This window comes from Notothenia rossii (assembly GCF_949606895.1).
Source record: "Notothenia rossii genome assembly, chromosome: 7".
Classification (NCBI taxonomy): domain Eukaryota; kingdom Metazoa; phylum Chordata; class Actinopteri; order Perciformes; family Nototheniidae; genus Notothenia; species Notothenia rossii.
The window spans coordinates 73,024,114-73,043,679 of NC_136905.1; the positions used below are offsets into that span (position 1 = coordinate 73,024,114).

The window sequence follows — 19,566 nt, forward strand, 5'->3', positions numbered from 1 at the left end:
AAGTAGTCATTAGTTTCTTATGTGTCTAATGTGCACAGCCATCAGACTGAGGTTGGTTCTTCTCCAGACCTTCCCTCCTGCTTTGTCTCCGTTCTGCTGTACACACACACACACACACACACACACACACACACACACACACACACACACACACACACACACACACACACACACACACGTGCACACATGTGCACACATACACACACACACACACACACATACATTTCCCCCTCTTCCTCTTTTCTCCTGTTCCTTTGCCTCCTTTCTTCCTGCCTGCCCTCCCTGCCAGCGTTCTTTATCAGTGACGTCCTGTGACAGGGCAGGGCTCTGAGATTTCAGCTGGGGTTCAAACTACTTGAACTTTGTGTGGGTTTGTTGTGTGTTTGTGTGCCAAAGCACGTTTGCTCCGCGCTGTTCCCCGCCATGTCGAGCTGTCATCGGATACTAGAGGCTGAGAGTGTCAATCACTCAGCAAGTAGTAGCCAGAAGTACATCACAGCAGCGAGTGTTGACACGCCTCCTTCAGGCTCTCATTAACACGTACACTGACACACAGATCAACACATTATGTGCTCTCACTCTTAAAGAATCCAAAACAAGAATGGTTTCTGTTCATACAATTTCTTCTGCGTGTGTGAATGAATCTCCCTCGTTAGTCCGACAAAGCATGCCAAACAGCCTTTCTCATTACCAGCTGCTCTGGTGGGCTTTCTGTCCTCGGGTGGCGTGGTCACTCTGAGGCCTCACCAACACTCAGGTGTCTTTGAACCGACACGTTCATCACAGAGATCTGCTACAGCGAAGGCTGCAGGCCCACTGACTGCATTGTCTCCGGCACACAGCAGCATATAGCCATTATAACACAGATTTAATCAATAAGTCTTTTTTCCACATTGGAACTGGTGGAAAATTATACTGGTTGGGTGAAACCACCTTACCTGTAATTATAAACTGGTTATTTAAATTAAGTGAATTTACAAGCTGTATTATGCCGTAGGGTTTAAAACACATTACTCAACATGAAATTACAGGTGGGCAATGTGTATAAAAACCCATGTATGCAATTTATATATAATAAGAAAGTAAATAGAGTGACATTTAATAAGTGATCAAAAACACCTCTCTTTTTCTCGTTTGTTCAAACAACAAATACAATATTTTACATTTGTTAGACCTTATTGTAAAACTGCTTTTTCTTTCTTAAAATGGTTTTTGATCAAAACTCAGATGACTTGTTAAAGAATATTTCATACAAAAAATATATTAAAAATATCTAGTTTTTTTTAAAAATATCTTTTATATCTGAAACCAAGACTTATTTCTCCAGTCAGCCAAACTCTTATCTCTGGCATCGACTGACCTGTTATGGAGAGGCTGTGTTGTTATTGAACCTCTTACATCAGGGAGTGGACTGGTTATGAAATCGGAATTGCTTTGGAAAATACGGCTGTTGTTGAATGATCCACTTTGTTCACTTGGTACAAACTTTTGGTTTAAGCCAAAGTATGGGGCAGTAGTATGAATTGTTGTTTTATCAAAAGAAATGCATCTTTGAAACATTTAGATGACTAAAACCCAGACCTTTCCTCCCTTAGTACTACTGAGTTTTTCTGAATGACACATTTACATTTTGTTGGTTTATCTGTGACAGGCTCAAGACGGCCATCCTATAGACTTGCCGTTACTTGTCATTACAAAGAAATCCTTACAGCGGAGTGTAGGGTTATAATTGCAGCTTCTCATTTAAGTTAGTAAATCATTTTGCTCTGTATAGCAGAAAGCCAAGTCCATCAAGTCAGGGTGAAAGCATGACATCATTTGTACGAATTTAGGGTTGCTAAATTTACCTTGGATTCAGTAAATTATGGTTTGTGGATAAAGAGAAGAACCTTAAACCTTGGCTTAGGCTAGGCTCAAACATGTGGCTGTGTGTAAGTACAATCTTGAAAAACAAATGCAAATCATCTTTTTATGTAAAATGGCTCAAATACCAGACTCTCTTAGAACAGCTGTCTTTAATGCTTCTCTATCACTATTTCCCAACACTTAACAGTTGGTTGTAATTCAGACCTGTACCATCTTCCAAGCTGCCTCAAAGTGCAATATTTCAGTATTGCTCATTTATGAAAACCCATCGCTACCCATAGCCTTTAAAACCGGGAAGCGGCCCCTGCTGTTGACGACGATGTGATGCTTTTAAAGCTTTGGTAACTGAACAGAAACAAATCATCAATCATCATCTGGTCCTCATTTTGGCTTCCCAACCGTTCACCATTTCCTTAACACACAAAGGTAGAGAGAGAGGCATACTCCATTGAAGTCCATAGATGCTGGACCATAATGGGATTTATTATTCGTCCTGCTTTTGACATAGCATTCATTCAATCATTAAAATGTTCCTTCTTTTACATTTTTGTTATTGCTTACATTAGATTTAGAGCTAGTTGTAAAGAAGACTTTAGTCTACGGACTTTACTCTAAAGGTTTCTAATGTGAGTCATAGTTTGAAGTGTCTCTTTGTCTTGTCCAACAAACATGGATATTATCTAGTGTGGATGCCATTTATTGCAGCTTATCACAAGTGTAAACATTGTTGATAACCTGTTATCACTATAGAACTATGTATTCTCTATGCTCTTGCATGTGAATTGTTGGTCTGTTTTCGTGGCTGTGACATACACCCTGATAACGGCAGGTTATGAGTCCACTATTGTTCAATCGGCAGCCTGGCCATGCAAGCGTCCCCACATGGCTGTAGTTTGGACCGCATTGATTTGTAATGTAGGTTACTCTGTTTCTGTGTTCGTCTTTTACATGCTTTTAGTTTGACCTTAAACACAGTTTTCCTATGTTTCTAAGATTTGTATTTGTTCCAACCGGTTGCTGTGAGGGACTTCTTTGCTGTTGGATATTTCAGCCTCCAATAAGTTGTTTTACAGAAGCTCCCCTGCGTGCCTGTTTTGTTCCTACACCGTACAGGCTCCTAAAAATGGCCACCTCGTCTTTTCCTGGAAGGAAAGAAGTGCAAAGGAAACAGACTTCAAAAGCATGTAGGAGGCACAGAGAAAGGGAGGGAGGGGAGAGACTGAGACGTTTTAACTACAGAGAGCTCAAGTTAAGACATTTCTTGTAAATTCCTCATTTTTTTTAGGTGTTCTCCTCTGCGGGCCAATATTTCCTTTCTTTCCCTTCGATTGTTATCTTTTCTTGCTCACTCTCTCCTTTTCTTTTCGCCTCACTAAAGAGGAGACCCTGTCACTTCCCCTTCACCCGGCTGGACCTGGAGTATTTTTGGAAGTTAATGAAAAGAGAAATGTGAACCGCCTACCCTTAAAAGGCACGTCTGGGTCAGCTGGGTGGAAACTTGTTATTAATGTCCCTAACATTTTCTATGTGAGTGGGTCATATGTGATTGTAAGTATGCGTACATTTGGTGCCGTGTACAGCGCAGGAATGCTGTGGGTTGGGGGGGGCTGAAAGGGAAGGAGGGTGGGCTAGCAAGCAGGCCTACGTCTTCAGGAAGGGAGGGGGGTCAAGGGCATATTTGGCATATTTCAGGAGCCATTCCAGTCTGGTTCAGGATGCATTCTTCTTCCTAGAGATCGGGCTGAGCAGCCAGACAGACAATGATCAAGGGAGGGAAAGAAAGGTGAACAAAACGCTCTTCTTCCCATCATGCTGGTTGGGGAAGATGCAGCAGAATACACATAGCTAAAAAAAGCTGTATAACAGAAATTCCACCTCCACACGGACACAGATGTCTAACCCACCACGGCACCACGTCAATAATATCCATAAATGGCTAAATGTTGAACCAAAGTCCTTCACCCGGCAGCAGGGTTTGTTTGTCTTGGGCACCATCGCTACAAAGTAATGAGTGTTTATATGCCGAGAGCTGTAATATGTCCCTTTCAACCTCTCTTCCGTGGCATTATAGTTCCTGCCTCTCTGCTCTAAAGTTTATGATGTTTGAGCCTGTTATTTGCAGGCGGATGGCTACTGACTGACGTGACAGTGGTTGGCAGGAGTTCACTGCACCAGGCCAGTGCTCAGCAGAGGTCGAGTTCATCGTGAGGTCTGTGTTGAATGCCAGGTCGGAGTGTTTTATTTCGGAAACGCGAATCAAAAATACTTCCTTTTTTGTTTTCCAAATGACTGCCTCCAATCAAAATGACACTAAAGCAAACTGACCAACGAGGAAAACAGAATTATAAGAACATCGAATACTCCTCCTTGTATTTGATTCCTTTTATTGTCCTCACTGGTGCTGCTGTTTCTGGGTGAGGCCCAGAGAGGCTACGTCAAATGTGCCTGCAGTCTGTCCTGTGATTTGATGCGTTGGATGTTAGTAGAGAAATGTGGATTAGGGCACCGCCGCAACTCTGACACATTTTAAAGAGAAAAAACCTGAATGAATTAGTGCGGAACTTCCGATGCTTACAGAAGTGTTTCAGTAAGAAAAGGATGCGGGTCATTTAGATCTCAACCCTAATGAAGAAGGAGATCAATGTTTTAAATGTAACTCTCCACCACCAAAATCAAACTCCTTTTAGAAGAGTGGGGCGCATCCCTCAATTTTGTCCTTTTTAGTTTGTCACTTTTTGTACTCTTAGTGAGTGGCACAAATAGATGTTGACTGCCTGAATAAAGATAACGTACAATTGGAAATATTTGAGTAGCAAAAAGTTATACGTTGGAAGTCTTGTAAGAGAAGAGAGTTACATTTTCTCCCTAAAAGCAGAGACTCCTGGAAGTTACTGAGTAAAACATATCATGACCCTTTCTTCAAAGCAACTGGCCATTGTCGTACTCTGATGTTTGTACTGATATAAAAACAAGGTTTCACGTGATATTAGTGAGCATCATAGGTGGAAACTTTGTGAATGTGTGTGTGTGGATGATTGTTAATTTGATCAGATGTGACTTGAAGAGTCCTCACGTGCTCTTCCAAATGTTGTCTCTGGTTATGCTCAGGTCCTTGGTTCCTCTCTTCCTGTTAGAGGGATACACACACTCTCTCATCCACTCACACTCCTGTCTGACCTACTCTAATCCTTGGATCTCCAGGGCGGCTCTCAAAATAAAATTCCTCCCGCAGATTATTTTTCTTGTGATCAGAAAATATACATGTTCTCCGGGAGAGGAATGTTCAGACGCCATGGCAACCTGACGATTGCTCACTTCCCCCTCTACTGTTTCTCTCGTCCTCGGCTGTTTTTGTTTTCTCTTCCTACACGTCTGTATTTGTTATGTTCCCTTACATATTGACTTTGGTTGGTAAAACTTATGAATCTTCAGCAACTTCAGACAACTTTTTTCAACTTTGACTTTCATCTGCTTTTCTAAGTTCCCTCATTTTGTCCCTTTTTCTCACCCTTATGTAAAACCAGTAAGATGTTCTTTTATTTCCCTCCCTCTGTTCCTCCTTCCATCCATGCATTAGCCAGTCTGGTTTTAGGAGCTTTCATCATTGCGGTGCTGATGCATGCAGACCCCGACTGCTAGGCTATTTTCAGCCTCTCCTTTCCCCTCCTCTTTACCCTTTTCCCCCTCTTCTTCCCTGCTTTGGTTTTTATTCTGGAGGAACACTGTGCACTGCTGCTTTTGTAAAGGGCAGCTGAAGCCTGGGTTGGCTGCTTTTCTCCTCCATGCCAACATCGCTCTTTGGAGCTCCCTCTCATGCTAGCTGTCCCAACCAGGGGAAGTGAAGCAGCACAATACGAGCCACCGCCAAGCCATAAAAATAGACGGGCTAAAGTGCAGCTTTTACTCTGAGAGACATGTTTCAAACCCTTTCATGTCCAGAGCGGCACCTAACAATTATTTTTTCAAATGTTATTTTTCTATTTTCACCTTTTTGTTGGATAACTTATAGCCTCAGACAGAAGGGAAGTAAGTGGAGAGAGAAAGGAGTATCCACAAAGGTCCAATTGATGATTTGTAATTTTAATAAATGTCCAAAGATAACAATGGAATACATTTCCCAGAGCCCATGATGAAGTTTGCATTTAATGCCTCAACAAATGATCTTTCGCCTATTTTCTCAATTAATCGTACACACAGTAAAAATGATAATCACAGTTTCCGAAATGAACAGGTGATTGACTGAAATGTCTTGTTTTGTAGAACCAAGAGTGGGAAACCCCAAAGCTATAGAGGCTTTATAATGTAAGACAAAAAGAAGCAGTAATGTCTTGCATTTGTGAACCTGTAAACATAACAGTTAAGCTTGATTTAGTGACTAATCATTTCAGCACTTTGTCTAGTGAGGTTTTAAAGGGTTACTGGAACATATCGGTATGAACCTAAACACATTGGCCACTCACAGTGATAACACACACATCCTATACTCTACCATTTGCTTAGTGAAGCAGACAAACACACTGCGACTCACACTATGAGCGAGTCATGGTCTCTCCTCTGGTGGTCCCTTCAGCTGCCCCGCTCTTCTTTTCCTCCCTGTGCGTCACTTTATGGCTACAAGTCCGCTAACATTTGGATAACTGCATAACAAAAGCCACCATTTAATTTGTTTGTGTTTGCTGTGTAAAGATGCAGTTCTTAATGGTTTGTTTTCAATGGACCTTTATTGATTGGATTTCACCTCTACCCTAACTTTCTTATACAGACAGAATTGAGACGGTAGAGCAGCGAATGTACGGCTCACACGCATTCAAGTTGTTTGTGTTATGTGGACACTTTCAGACTCAGGAACTCATAACACTCCCGGGTCCCTGAGTGGTTTATTGGTTCACAGTGGAACATTGGGGAATACCGGGAATATTGTCTGATTCAAGCTCTCTTTCTTCCAGCTCGGGTTTATTTGTCATGCTAAGCTGTGGTCTCCTTCTTCAGCAGAATGCCTTCAGAAAACGTTTCAAACACTGCCCTTCTCTTAATATCAATACATTTACCATACAATAACTGACATATTAGCCTTACAGTAACCAGTGTAATTATATCACAAACAAAACAGAAATACAGTGAAATAAATAAGGAAAAAATGAGAAATAATAAAGAGGTGTGACTAGTTGGTATCGCCTTTTATTAATGGTGACCATCTTTCAGCAAATGTCTGTTTTTTAATTCTAATCTGACTGTGATTTTTTTCCAACAAATATATATATATATATATATATATATATATATATATATATATATATATATATATATATTAGGGCTTTCAAACGATTAAAATGTTTAATCAGATTAATCACAGCTTAAAAATAATTAATCATGATTAATCACCATTCGAACTATGTCCAAAATATGCCATTTCTTTATGTATGTGTATATATATATTCTCTTAACCTGTCTTTCCACTGCATTACATATTATTGCTTAGTATCTCAGCAAAATATTTAAACATCACATTTCAGAGCGTTAGTTGATGTTTTTTCTCAGAGTAACATGCACTGAGTGGCCCCAGTATACTGTTTGAGGAATGAAATGTAAACTTGAGGCCATGGCATTATTTAAACAACATGGTTCATCACCCTGTGAGAAGTTTCCACTTGGCTTGACATGTATGTACAGTGTATACTGTATGTGTGTATATCCTCCTCTTGACAAACAGGCCTACCACATGTGGTGGCGTGTTTTCACCGCTTGAGCAAACAAGTGTACAGCAGAGCTCCATGCCCGTGGCAAAGAGTGGCTCTCGCCCACCCACTTGGACAAACTCGCTGTAGTTTTTACCTCCTTGTTTTCACCCTCTAGTCATAAATGTTTTTCTTCTCTCTAAACCTCTCTAAATCTATTTGCAATTCCACCTCCAGTAGCCTCTCTCATCCCCACTTGTCTTAAATACTCTCTGTCATTCCATCTCTGTCTCTGCCTCCCTTCCTCTGTCTCTCTAGGTGTGGACTGCACTGAAGAATGCAGTTAAATGAGTGTTTCTCCTCTCCTGCATGCCAGATGCATCTCACCCTCCCAGCCATGCCAAGCTTCTGAGGCACAATTTACCTTAAAAGGAAACAATAGCAGCCTATCAATTCTGCTCTGCCAGTCAAGGAATGGCGCACTCCTCATGGGCCGGGTCCAGCTTACGCACACACAACACAAGGAAGTGTTTGGAAACTGAACTCTGAAACTGCCTGGGAAATAACAGTGAGCCAGTTTCGTGTTTCTTGTTATTTTTAAAGGTGTATACTGTCTGTACAGGGCAGTAGCCAAGATTTTTGGAAATGCCAGGATCATGAGTCTATTAAGTTTTGTTATAGGCGTAAATGCGGCTTCAAAATCCACACTCCAAAAATCTGTATTTGTTAATGTGTTAGCCTCAAGGTAGTTAAGTGTACATATTTTCATTCAAAAGATACATGACCTTAGTGTCCTTGATGTGTATGTGTTTTTTAACAAGTCTGATCAAATAGATTTTGCCCATTAGTCAGTGACAATGTTGCTTTAAGGAAGTTACATTTGTCTGACCTTTATCCGTCCATGTCATGGTGTCTGTGTATTTCTTTTTTACAAATGCCTGAGAATTACAGCTCAGATGTGTCTGTGTGTGTCTGTGTGAGTGTGTGTGTGAGTGTGTGTGTGTGAAGTTCTTAATAAATAATTCAGATAAATCGCTAAGGATTAAGAACGTCTTTATAGCCAGAAAGGATTTAGTTGGCATCCTCAGATAAAAACCCTCTTGCCAAGGAATGCTGACTTTACTTTGGTGTCCTTAAGCTTGGAAGAAGAAGACTAAATGAATCTTTTAAAATTGCTTTGAATTCCCGTTTGTTAGATTGATGAGACATACTGTCTTTTCTATATCTTATTTATTTAAAATAATGGATTTGACCTGGCTTTTTACCTTGTTTGTGTGAGAGGCGGTTCATTGCTTGTTGTCGTAGAACAGGTTGTTGTTGTATGAATGAAAGATAGTCGATTATCTGTCTGTGATGTCGGCACTAGTGTGTGAGAGCCTTGGCACTTATTCGTTGAACGGGCAGGGCTGAAAGTCATTAGATATTAAGACTGGTTCTGCCGGTTTACAGTGAAGTTAAAGAGGTGGATGGTTTTCCATTTGACAGCTCATCAGCTTGAAGACAAATTCTCACTCCACCTTGCCACTCAGCTGGAATGCAAATAGCAGGAGGAATGCTGCTCGCAGTCTTCACTGGCAGCGAATGAAGAATCAATCCCAAGCTGTATTCTTCTCTGGTGTTCCCTCCTCCTTTCTTTAGTTTGCTCCTTCTGTCTGCTACTTTCTGGATGTCCGCTTCCTGTCTCTCCCCATCTTTCCCCTCTCTCGCTCTTCATCCCTCTGTGTCTTTCTCCCCTTGTCCCTCTCTCTTTCTTTTTCTCTCTCTAGGCATCCTGTTCACTGTGTTTGATTTGGGCATTCCTTTCCTCCCCGAGCAGACAAAACAACCCCAGACCTCTCTGAACTGCAACCCCCAGTGCACGCACACACTCACATACAGACACACATACACACACCACATATACACACTCTCCCTTCTGCTAATCACACACAGGAAATGGGCTCACATGCAAACGAGGCCCGCCTGGCCAGTGGAACCCAGGATGGAGTTTCAGGCCATGAAAGGTTCTCCAGTCGAGGAAATTGAACATGATCTCTCTCTTCCCCATACTTTCATTCTTCTTCACTCCCCCTCTTGTTTTACTCTTTAAATGGAGCCATGTTGCCGTGAAACATCGATAGCCATTGAAACAAACTGATGGACACATATTGGTGAATATACCAAGTTCTATAGGACTTATGACGCAATATGTTGGAAGTTGACTTGACTTGATATTTTAGGGTACGAGACAGATCAGTAAGGTCAGGTTGAAGCACTTCTTGCTTCCAGACTGTGCATGGGTGTGTGCAGCCGTGTGTATGTGTTTGGAAAGTTTATTTGGAAAGTGTAAGCCTTAGTGCTTGAAAACCATAAACTGATAGCTTATCAACTGCCTTACATTATATGTGGGATAAAGCCGTACTCAAAGATAACACGATTCAATCTTTATGTAGAATGAAAAGGAAGAGAAGTTCATTTCTGCTCCATTTCGCATCAAAGTTTGCCGTTTCAGGTGAGAAAGATTGACACACTCACTGGACAATTCTGGGCCAGGACTAGTCGTGTGTTGTTTTTAAAGTGGTTTCTTCTGAGACAACTGTATAAATACCAGAAATACAGCCTTCACCAACAATGCAACTTATAATATACTAGAATAAAAAATGCTTTAATCAACTCTGTGATTTCTATGAGACAGATACAGACCCTGGAGGAAGTGTCCCCTCACACTGTTTCAGTTTATTCTGCTGAGTAACATAATGAACCATCCCAACCTGACGTGTGCGGGGGGGGGGGGATGGACGAGTGGAAGCAAAGGATGAGAAGGAGACAGCTGTTTACAGTTTTGCTTGGTTACGTGTTGGCTAACTGTCTGAATGAATAGCCCAGACCCCCCCCCCTGCACACAAAGACACGCACACACACACACACAACCCAACAACACATACAAACACAGACAAACATGTGGTCTCTGGTCACCAGGGTATTTGGTGTCATCTGGATTGCTAAGAATGCGTCAAATCTCATTTGTGAAATCACATATTTTCATTAACAACGTGGTTATTGATTACACGGTACACAAAAAAGCCGGCTCTGCCCCAAGCAGAATTATACGCTTGGTTAAGTCCAGCGAAGAAGGGTGGTTTTGTAGCGTGAGAACGTCAAATGATTCAGCAAAACCTGTGTGTCCGTGTGAGGCTCTGCTCTCATGAATCTAACATGACTGCAGCAGGACTGTCTCCTCCCTGAGAAGAGAAGATGTGGGAACAAACAGAAAGGATGACACAGAGAGGAGATGAGAGTGGCGGGAGCTCCTACAGACCCGTGGTTTCTGTCCATCAGAAGCTACTTACTGCACATGATAGGGTGTCTTTGAGCACATCACTTGTCTCTGCTTACTCAGTTCAACTAAAGTCAAGACGGAAGCCTCTTTCTGGACATTTTCATTATTTTAGAGCAAAAACAACTAAGTAATAAACACAAAATTAAACTGCAACTATCTTTGATAGGCTATTCATCTTAAAAGTCATGTTCCAGCTGCACAAATGTGAGAGTCTGTTCTTAGTCTTTTGTGGTAGTTTCAATATACTTGGGTTTTGTTCATTTGAAAAAACAATCAATTTAAAGTCAACCTATTGGGAGGCCGAAAACATGTGAAGCTGATCAAAATGAATGTAGAAAACATGTGGAAACTACATTTTCCACTTTCTCTGACACTTTATAGACTAAACGGGTCGTGTTTTAAGTGCATAAATAATTGAGCACGCAAGTATTGTAAGCTGCAGCCCTACATGCTTTAATGCCACTTTTTTCCTTTTCCTCCTTTCATTAGTTAGTGCAAATGTCAAGGTATCAAAGCTATTTTAACACTAGGCTCACTTATTTGCTTTTTCTGGAGCTTTCCAACGTCTCACACCGACTTCTTTAGCAGATTGAGCCTGCTTGGATGCGATGAAACTGTAGATGTTCCCATTTGATATCATATTGAGCACTTGGTGGACTTGATAGGTTGTCCTTCAGTGTATGTAATGTTTCTCTACCAGTGTCCTGTTGCTGCTTACAGTTCACAGGAATGTTCCCTTCCTCCTTCGGCCGCCCCCCTCCGCTCCCTCATTTCTTCCCCTCCCTCCTCTTCCCTCTCTCATCCTTTAAATTCAGTCCAGACTTCAGCCTTAAATCTGGATTCTCTGCGCTTAACCAAACATATGGAATGCTACTGTAGTGGAATGCTCCAAGTCTGGGCTGTGTTCTCTGAGTGTGTGTGTGTGAGTGTGTTTAACCATGCTCATGTTTTGAAGCAGATGAGGGCTTCTAGGATGATTATGATAATGGTGTGTGTGTGTGTGTGTGTGTGTGTGTGTGTGTGTGTGTGTGTGTGTGTGTGTGTGTGTGTTTGTGTGCCTCCCCACAGAACTGAATAGGGCCTTCTGTTGTCGTGGCCAAACACTGCCTGTCTGCTCATGCATGAGTCTATTGCAAAGCCTTCCGAATGCGTCCCATATCTAAGCAGTGGGCTCATTCTTTAGCCCGATAGCTTGACTGTGGACCATCTCCCCCACAGTGGCTGCATTGTCAGCCCGGCGCAGGCCCGGGGTCGCTTGCCAATTAGAACAATGGTGAAAGATGGCATGAGTCTGTGTGTCTTGATATTATGATGACCAATGATGTTTTCTAACCTTATGCCCTGCTTTTGTGTTTTTGACCACAGGATGGAGACTTTGCAAAGAGGCGCTTAACGTGTGACAGACAAAAGGATGCACTTAAATGTAAGTTATGCCTTTCACGCCTGACAATGCTGCGCTTTAATGTTGTTGTTTTGTTTGGGCCTTTTCCCCCCCGACAATGTAGACATGGGGAAGAGAACAAGAGGGGTATGAAATGCAGCAATGCTCCCAATGCTGGTATATGTCGGTTTTATGTAGCATTATGCCAAGACGCTCAATTTAGTCAAGTAAAAGTAACACACCCTATAAGACCTTGAAAATAATCAGATCTCTATAAAAATGTATTAAACATTTACGGAAATGTTTTTTGTTATGAACTTCTCTCCATCTTGAGATAACTTCACAAGAATGTGACCGCACTTAGCTGTGTGTAAGGCCCAGTATTGAGAGGGAGCCAGCAGGTGATTAGCTTAGCTTAACATAAAGACCTTGAAACAGGATGAAACGGCACTATTTAAGCAACTACCAGAACTTTGAAAGCTCACATGTCATTTATTGTTAATGTACAGAAAAAGTGGATATGAAAACATCGGTTTGCAGTTTATTTATCTCCCTGAGCATTTCCAGTCATAGCGCTGCTTGTCTGGAAACACTGATATGAGGACAAGACTCCGGGAAGTATTTGTGTTGTTCGCCAATGAATAGTTACAGCATGTTACTCCCCCCCCCCCAACCTCAAACTGTTGTTGTTTGACTTTTTAAAGATAGCCAGGCCAGCTGTTTCCCATTCTTCCAGCAGCAATTCAATGAAACGGTAGCATAATGCAAAGCTACGATAACGCGCTCCTTGCTCTACAAACACAGATATTGGAGTAGGCGAGTAGAAAGAAAGGAAGGAGAACTAAAGCTCTAAGCAGCGTTTTAAAACCTAGCTACCGTACTATATTGTGTGTTTAGCAATCAGACAAATTCAATGATTCAATATCCTGAATTTCAAATGTCTCCTCTGGCCCACCCTTCTTCTCGTCCTTCACTCCTCCACCTCTCCTTGTTCCTCTCCTCCTCATCCTCTTCCTTTACTCACCTTTTCCTCCTTTCCTCTCCTCCCCCTCCTCCTTCTCACCTCTTCCGCCCCTCCTCTGCTCTTTGTGAGTCTGTTTCCTGTTGGGCACAAACGCCGGCGCCACATTTCCTTCCATGTAGCCCGGAGTTGCACAGGAATGGCAAACACACCAAACTGTATATATTCTGTACATATGGGTCACTGCGCTTATGCATAAACATTCACACAGCTCTCAGAGAAAGCAGCTGGGATGTGTGTGTGTGTTATCAGACCAGGTTAGTCAGCAGAGACAGTATATGTGTCACTGTCTTACCCTGTCTGCTCGGCTGTCGGCTCCCACAACAGTTTAAGGTCAATATGTGTCCAAGGCGTGTTCCGTGCGTCTTCACTGAGCTGCATTTACATGCGTTTATTATTCCGGATGCTAGTTCACATCCTGCTTCAGCTGAATTCATCCTAAATAGTCTGGAACTAACAAAAACTATTAAAACTGACAGCAAAAACAGGAAAAGGGGCTTCTCATTTCAGTGTCCTGCAACTAAGAACACATCCTACTCTACTTGAGTTTTTTATAGTCAGGAGGGATAACTGCATATAATGCATTTAAGAAAGGTACTTACATTTAAATTACTTTGACATTTTTGAAAACATGCTTATTTGCTTTCTTGCTATAAGTTGAAAACAATGGATAGCACTTGTGCCTGGACCAGGAGACGGTTAGCTTAGCCTTTAGACTGGCAGCATGGGGAAACAGCATTCCTGGCGCACGGCCAAGGTCTATTTTACACTTCAGTTTTGTATTGATCAAACAAACAAGATACAAAGTTTAAATAAGTGAGCTTAAACTGTTTTGTTTTTTTCTTGCATTAAGGCAGAGCTAGGATAGCTTTTTCCCTCTTCTTATCCTACTGTCTTGTGATTGTAGCTTCATATCAAGCATGCATAACGGGGAATCACTCAGGAAAGCCATGGTATAACATGTCAGATATCTAGTTTAATAGAAAATAAAACAAAGAATATTAAATATGTAAAGGCCTGAAAACTGAATATCTGCCCTCTTTTGTACCAAAAAAATTTAAGATGAATAATCAATTATCGTAATAGTTCTCGCTTGTTTTTTTGTCGACTCATTGTTTTAGATATAATGCACAATACTTGCTGAAAACAAGAACTGTCCCACCGTCTGTGCACTAGAGGTCATTTCAAGGAATGTGTTCTCCTTTTTAGAAATTGAAGCTATCCTGTGACGTGTTCAAAACATCCAGCTCAGCCTTTCAGTCCTTTTTATTCTTGCCTCGACATACATTCACTGTCACTACTCCTTTGTTTACCTACATTATAGGACATTCCAGAAGAGCTGTATGATTCAGTGTCTCTCCTCTGACGTACAACATCATCATTTTACCCCCTACTTTCTTATTGCTCCTCCTCCCTCCATCCTGCTGCATACCTGCTGCAGTAATCCACTCTGAGGCTGAGTCACTCCTCATCCCACTCTCTCGTTCTCCCCTCCTTTGGTGCTATTACTCCCTCTATCTTCCTTTGCTTACCTTACAACATGCATTTGGCTCTGCACATTCGCTTCAGCTCCGCCGCTGCTAACCCCCCCCCCCCCACCTCTCTCTCTGCTCTGTTTCTTCCTCATCAGAGAGCCGCTGAGTCTCCATTCAGCCGCAGCAGGCAGCTAATGCCAAGGCTCAGGCTGGTGTGTGTGTGTGTGTGTGTGTGTGTGTGTGTGTGTGTGTGTGTGTGTGTGTGTGTGTGTGTGTGTGTGTGTGTGTGTGTGTGTGTGTGTGTGTGTGTGTGTGTGTGTGTGTGTGTGTGTGTGTGTGTGTGTGTGTGTGTGTGTGTGTGTGTGTGTGTGTGTGTGTGTGTGTGTGTGTGTGTGTGTGTGTGTGTGTGTGTGTGTGTGTGTGTGTGTGTGTGTGTGTGTGTGTGTGTGTGTGTGTAGAGCTATTCGAAAGGCAACTATCCCCAGCCCATCAGAGTTCACCTGCCCTGTAAAATGGAGAAACAATCTTCACCAAAGAGTTTCATGATCAACTGTCACCTCCTCCTCTCTTGTAGGCACAAGGCCGTGTATTTGCGGCAGGAAGGCAGAGGAATGGGAATGAAGGGCAAGGGAAGGAAACTGAGTGAATGCAGCAGAAAGGGTTGGGGGATGTTTGGAGGTAGAGGTCACATGAAAGGAGGATGATTTAAGGATGACGTGGACTGATTGTAAATAAGAGTTATATAGAACATGAGGAAATAAAATAAGAAGTAGCAATAATATTTCATCATAAAACAATATTACATGTATTAGTATGTCGTGGCAAACACATTACATTAAAAATACATTGATCACATGAAGTATACCACTTGATTTCTAAGTTGTGTTATGTGCCACAGACTTTTGCTTGATTTACAATCATTACCCCGGTCCATCTGGGATACGCATGTACAGAGTGGATGTGAGGCATCGTTTTCACCATAAATCTCCCCTCACTACTCTGATAAGCATGTTAATGCATTTGTACGCCCGGTGGAACCTGCAGTGTAGTCACATTTCTCATTTTTAGTAGCACGTGGCGATCTTCTGACTCTAAATGAAACAAAAAGTTTTGTAAAAGTCTGACCTTCAGCTTTTACCATTTCAAGTTAAGCTAGAAAGCAGTCAGTGGGTGTTATTGCCAAGGCTGCACAATCCTCAAAAAGTGTTGAAAAACATCTTTGATTACATCTAGCAGGAAATCCTGGACCAAAGCTGACCAGAAAACAATTCACTTGTTTTTCAGATTTGTGTGTTTTTAATGCACCACGCTATTTCAAACAAATGGTATGGCAGGGTGTAGGTAGGTGATGTGCATTAGTCTGTCATTGTCTGTTCTTATCACTCTTTAGCTCACTCTTAACTTTTGTCTGTCTGCCTCGCCTCATTCTTTCTGTGCCTGACTCATACCTGTTCGTACACACACACACACACACACACACACACACACACACACACACAGACAGTTGGTTACCCAGTGTCGAGTCTGACAAGTGGCATCATGTTGTGATGTTTTCATGTTCTCTTATCGGTGTGAAGCGGTGCCACACATTCCTTCCCGAGCAGTTCACCGTTGCACGTGTGTGTGTGGGTGCACTTATTCAGTCTCATAAAGTTCTTGCTGACGTCTGTGACACCTGAGAGTGCTTGAGCAGCTGTTAGGCATTGCTTTAAATTGGTAGCTGGTGTTGTTGATTAACGAAAACGCTGTATTAATGACAGGTCAAAGAGTTTGTCTTCAGTTGAATTCTTTTAAGAGATGCCATTTTTTTTTTGTGAACCTAACCGTCAGCTTTTGATTGCATCTCAGAATCTCTTCACGTCTACACCCTTTTTGAAATCAAGGGTTTCAACAAGGTATGAAAAGTGAACCTGAGATCAGAATCAGACACTGGTTTATCCTAGCAGGCGCTCTTTTTCTTTTTCCCTCTTTCTCTTTTCTCTGATTGTCTTATCTAATCCCAGCACATGAGAATGTCTCAGCATGGTTGTGCAGTTATGTATCCGACTAGAGTCTTCCTGTCTATCACTTCACCACCGGGACTTCCCGTGGTTTCAGTCGACAAGATAGCATCACAAGTTAATAAGGCTTACTGAGCCTTAGTTTGAAAGTATTCAAATCTAAATGTAATATTCTTGTTTTTTTTGTGCACATAACCTTTATGGACACATGACTTTGATTCATTACTCACAGAGCATGACTGATTATTTCACTCATGTTACAGTCTGATCATACCATATATGTGCAATTGTTATTATCTCATTTGAATTGGAGTTCGTTTTTTTAAAGCAAGCAAACGTTTTATTGTCTCCATATTTGAGGTATCCATTACTTTTTTGTTATGCATTTCAAACCACACTAATAAGCACAATACATAATTTTTATTTCCCACATTGTGGTCGGACTGATCTGGTTCAGCTCCATGTGGGTTGGCTGACCAGCAGAATCTGCTCTCCTAATCAGGGCCTCACTCCTGTTTGCCCCAGTGTCTTGGGTCGAGTGTTTTTCATGTTTACAGTGTCAGTGACCTCTGACCCCAAACACAGAGGGCTAAGGGCATGCGTTTGGAAATATTTCAAGGAAACATGGCGGAAAGTCAAATCGGACATCTGTGTTTTCATGAATAACAAGAGCATTGCAAGGGTGTTTTTCTTTCAAGTGAGTCTCGCATTTATTCAGAAAGTATTTTATGTATTTATTATTAATAATAAATCAGTCAGTTAGAGGACTTGTTAGGGCTTCTCAATTAATCGTATTTTAATCGCGATTACGATTATGGCTTGCAACAATTACGAAAACAACGTAATCAAAATAAAACGATTATTTTTTTTACAATTATTACTTTTTTTTTCTTTTTTTTGTAAAGTATATATTTTGTTGGGTTTTTCAGTTGAATTATACTTAAAGTTCAGGGTAGTCAACTGTTAAAAACATACTGTTCACATTTTTTTCCTCCAATAAATGGATGTTTTCAAAGTCAATGAATAATCACATTTAATAATCGCAATTACAATTATTAACCCAAATAATCAAGATTATGATTTTTTGCCATAATCGAGCAGCCCTAGGACTTGTTAGTATCTGAGAATGAACTATTTTCAACCACATTTTACTCATGGTAAGAACTGATTGTGGTTTTAAATGTATTGACACTGGCGCTTCAATGATCAGTTATTCACTGAGTCAATGCAGGAAAATATTAATCTGCAACTATTTTCTTTTTAATCGCTCAAGTCAAACTTCCAGGAGGAATTCCCCCCCAATAAATCCCATCTCTTTAGCTTCACAATTGTGAATGTTTATTACTTTGACCTTGCAAGAGCCTTTGACTTGTTTTGGTGATCTTCCATCTGGCGTATTATTTTCTGTGTTTCTCTCAGAACTGATTACATTATGTTGCTCCAGATCCTCTTGGCTACAGATCTGCCTGAGGCCCAGCTAGCAACTAGAGTGCTGCTTTTTTTCTCTTCTTAAATATAAATCTAATATCCTTCCCCTGCCCTGTTTCTTGCTGAATGGGGCATGTAATCCTGTGTGTAGTGCTGATGTTTTACCAAGAACATGCTCTATTTTACTGTTAAGGCATTAGGATCAGGAGCTAGACTGAGAAGCTCTGTGGGATTTGATTTTGATTCAACCTCTTCAAAGTCACATCTGCAATTAGGTCATAAGCAGAGCAGCCAGAAATGTAGTGCATTTGTAGAACCACGATTCACAGGTCAGACACTGTGCGTCCTCTGGCTCTTCCCTTCACTATCCCGCCCTGTCCTGTCTGTCTAACTTTCTCTGCCATTTCTTATTCCCTTCCCATGCTTCCCTCTCATATTTGTATCATGCCTTCTCCTTCTCGCATATAGGCAGTGTGCTGGTTTCAAACCCCAGCAACAAGACTCTTGGTGTAGAAAGTTAGGGCAGGGACAGACTGGAGAGCCCTAGAAAAGACTCTGGACAGAAGATTGTTCCCTTCTTGCCAAGCTTTCGAACATAAAATGGCGATAATGCTCACATAAATGTGTGTCATAGGGACAACCTTTATTCAAAGCTTTATTTTGACCACAGTGTAAATCACAATGCACTCCTTTTTCTGCATCAAAAATATATAAATGAAATAAAAGGGTTACATTTGGCCCCCTCAAGCTTATTTATAAATACATCTATATTTATTGTATCATTTTAGGACCCTGTGTGTCTATATGTGTAATTGAATTGCATAAGAAAAAATGCATTACAGCATTTTCCACTTTGCAACTTACAGGTAAATGTACTGTATGTAGGTAAACGTATGTACTTCCCATTTTCTGCTGCTAACAATTATATTTATTATCAATAACCTGGGTTTTCTTCTTGTTTAATTGAATTTTAGATGTCCTTAACATATAACAAAACGCTGAAAGAAGTCCTTCACAATTATTTTCTTTTTCATTTTCTTTTAGCTTTGTGAGTCCTGGTGTTCAAAACCATAAAGTGCCACTGTTTCTCTTCAATTGTGAAATGAGTTTAGACACATGAAAGGAAATCCAAACTGAAATGAAGCTAAGTGTCCATGCTGAGCATTTACAGCCATTGGCATCCAGGCCCAGGAAGAAAGACCCTCAAGAGTAATGGAGCAAAACTAGGATGTATAAACTCAGTTTTTTATTTTCTTTCAATCTATTTGATTCCAAAAGAAAAATAAATGGTAGAAGAAAAGAAAAAGTAAATAATGTCACAAAGGATTATCTCAGCATTAAGTGATGTTGCTTTGACAAACAGAAACTGTCTGCTTTGTGTGTACAGTTGTTTTGCGGTTA

General features: G+C 41.2%; 1 protein-coding gene across 2 annotated transcripts in view; it reads left to right on the forward strand.

Moving 5' to 3' along the window:
* The window catches only part of luzp1 (leucine zipper protein 1), a 46,298-nt gene that overhangs the window by 4,614 nt on the left and 22,118 nt on the right, over positions 1 to 19,566 (forward strand). Inside the window, exon 2 of one of the 2 annotated variants that reach the window (XM_079692656.1) lies at positions 12,226 to 12,283. The exons of the other annotated variant lie outside the window; for it this stretch is intronic. The gene's annotated coding sequence lies outside the window, so the exon portion shown is untranslated. The remainder of the gene's footprint in view (positions 1 to 12,225; positions 12,284 to 19,566) is intronic. 2 annotated transcript variants of the gene reach the window in all.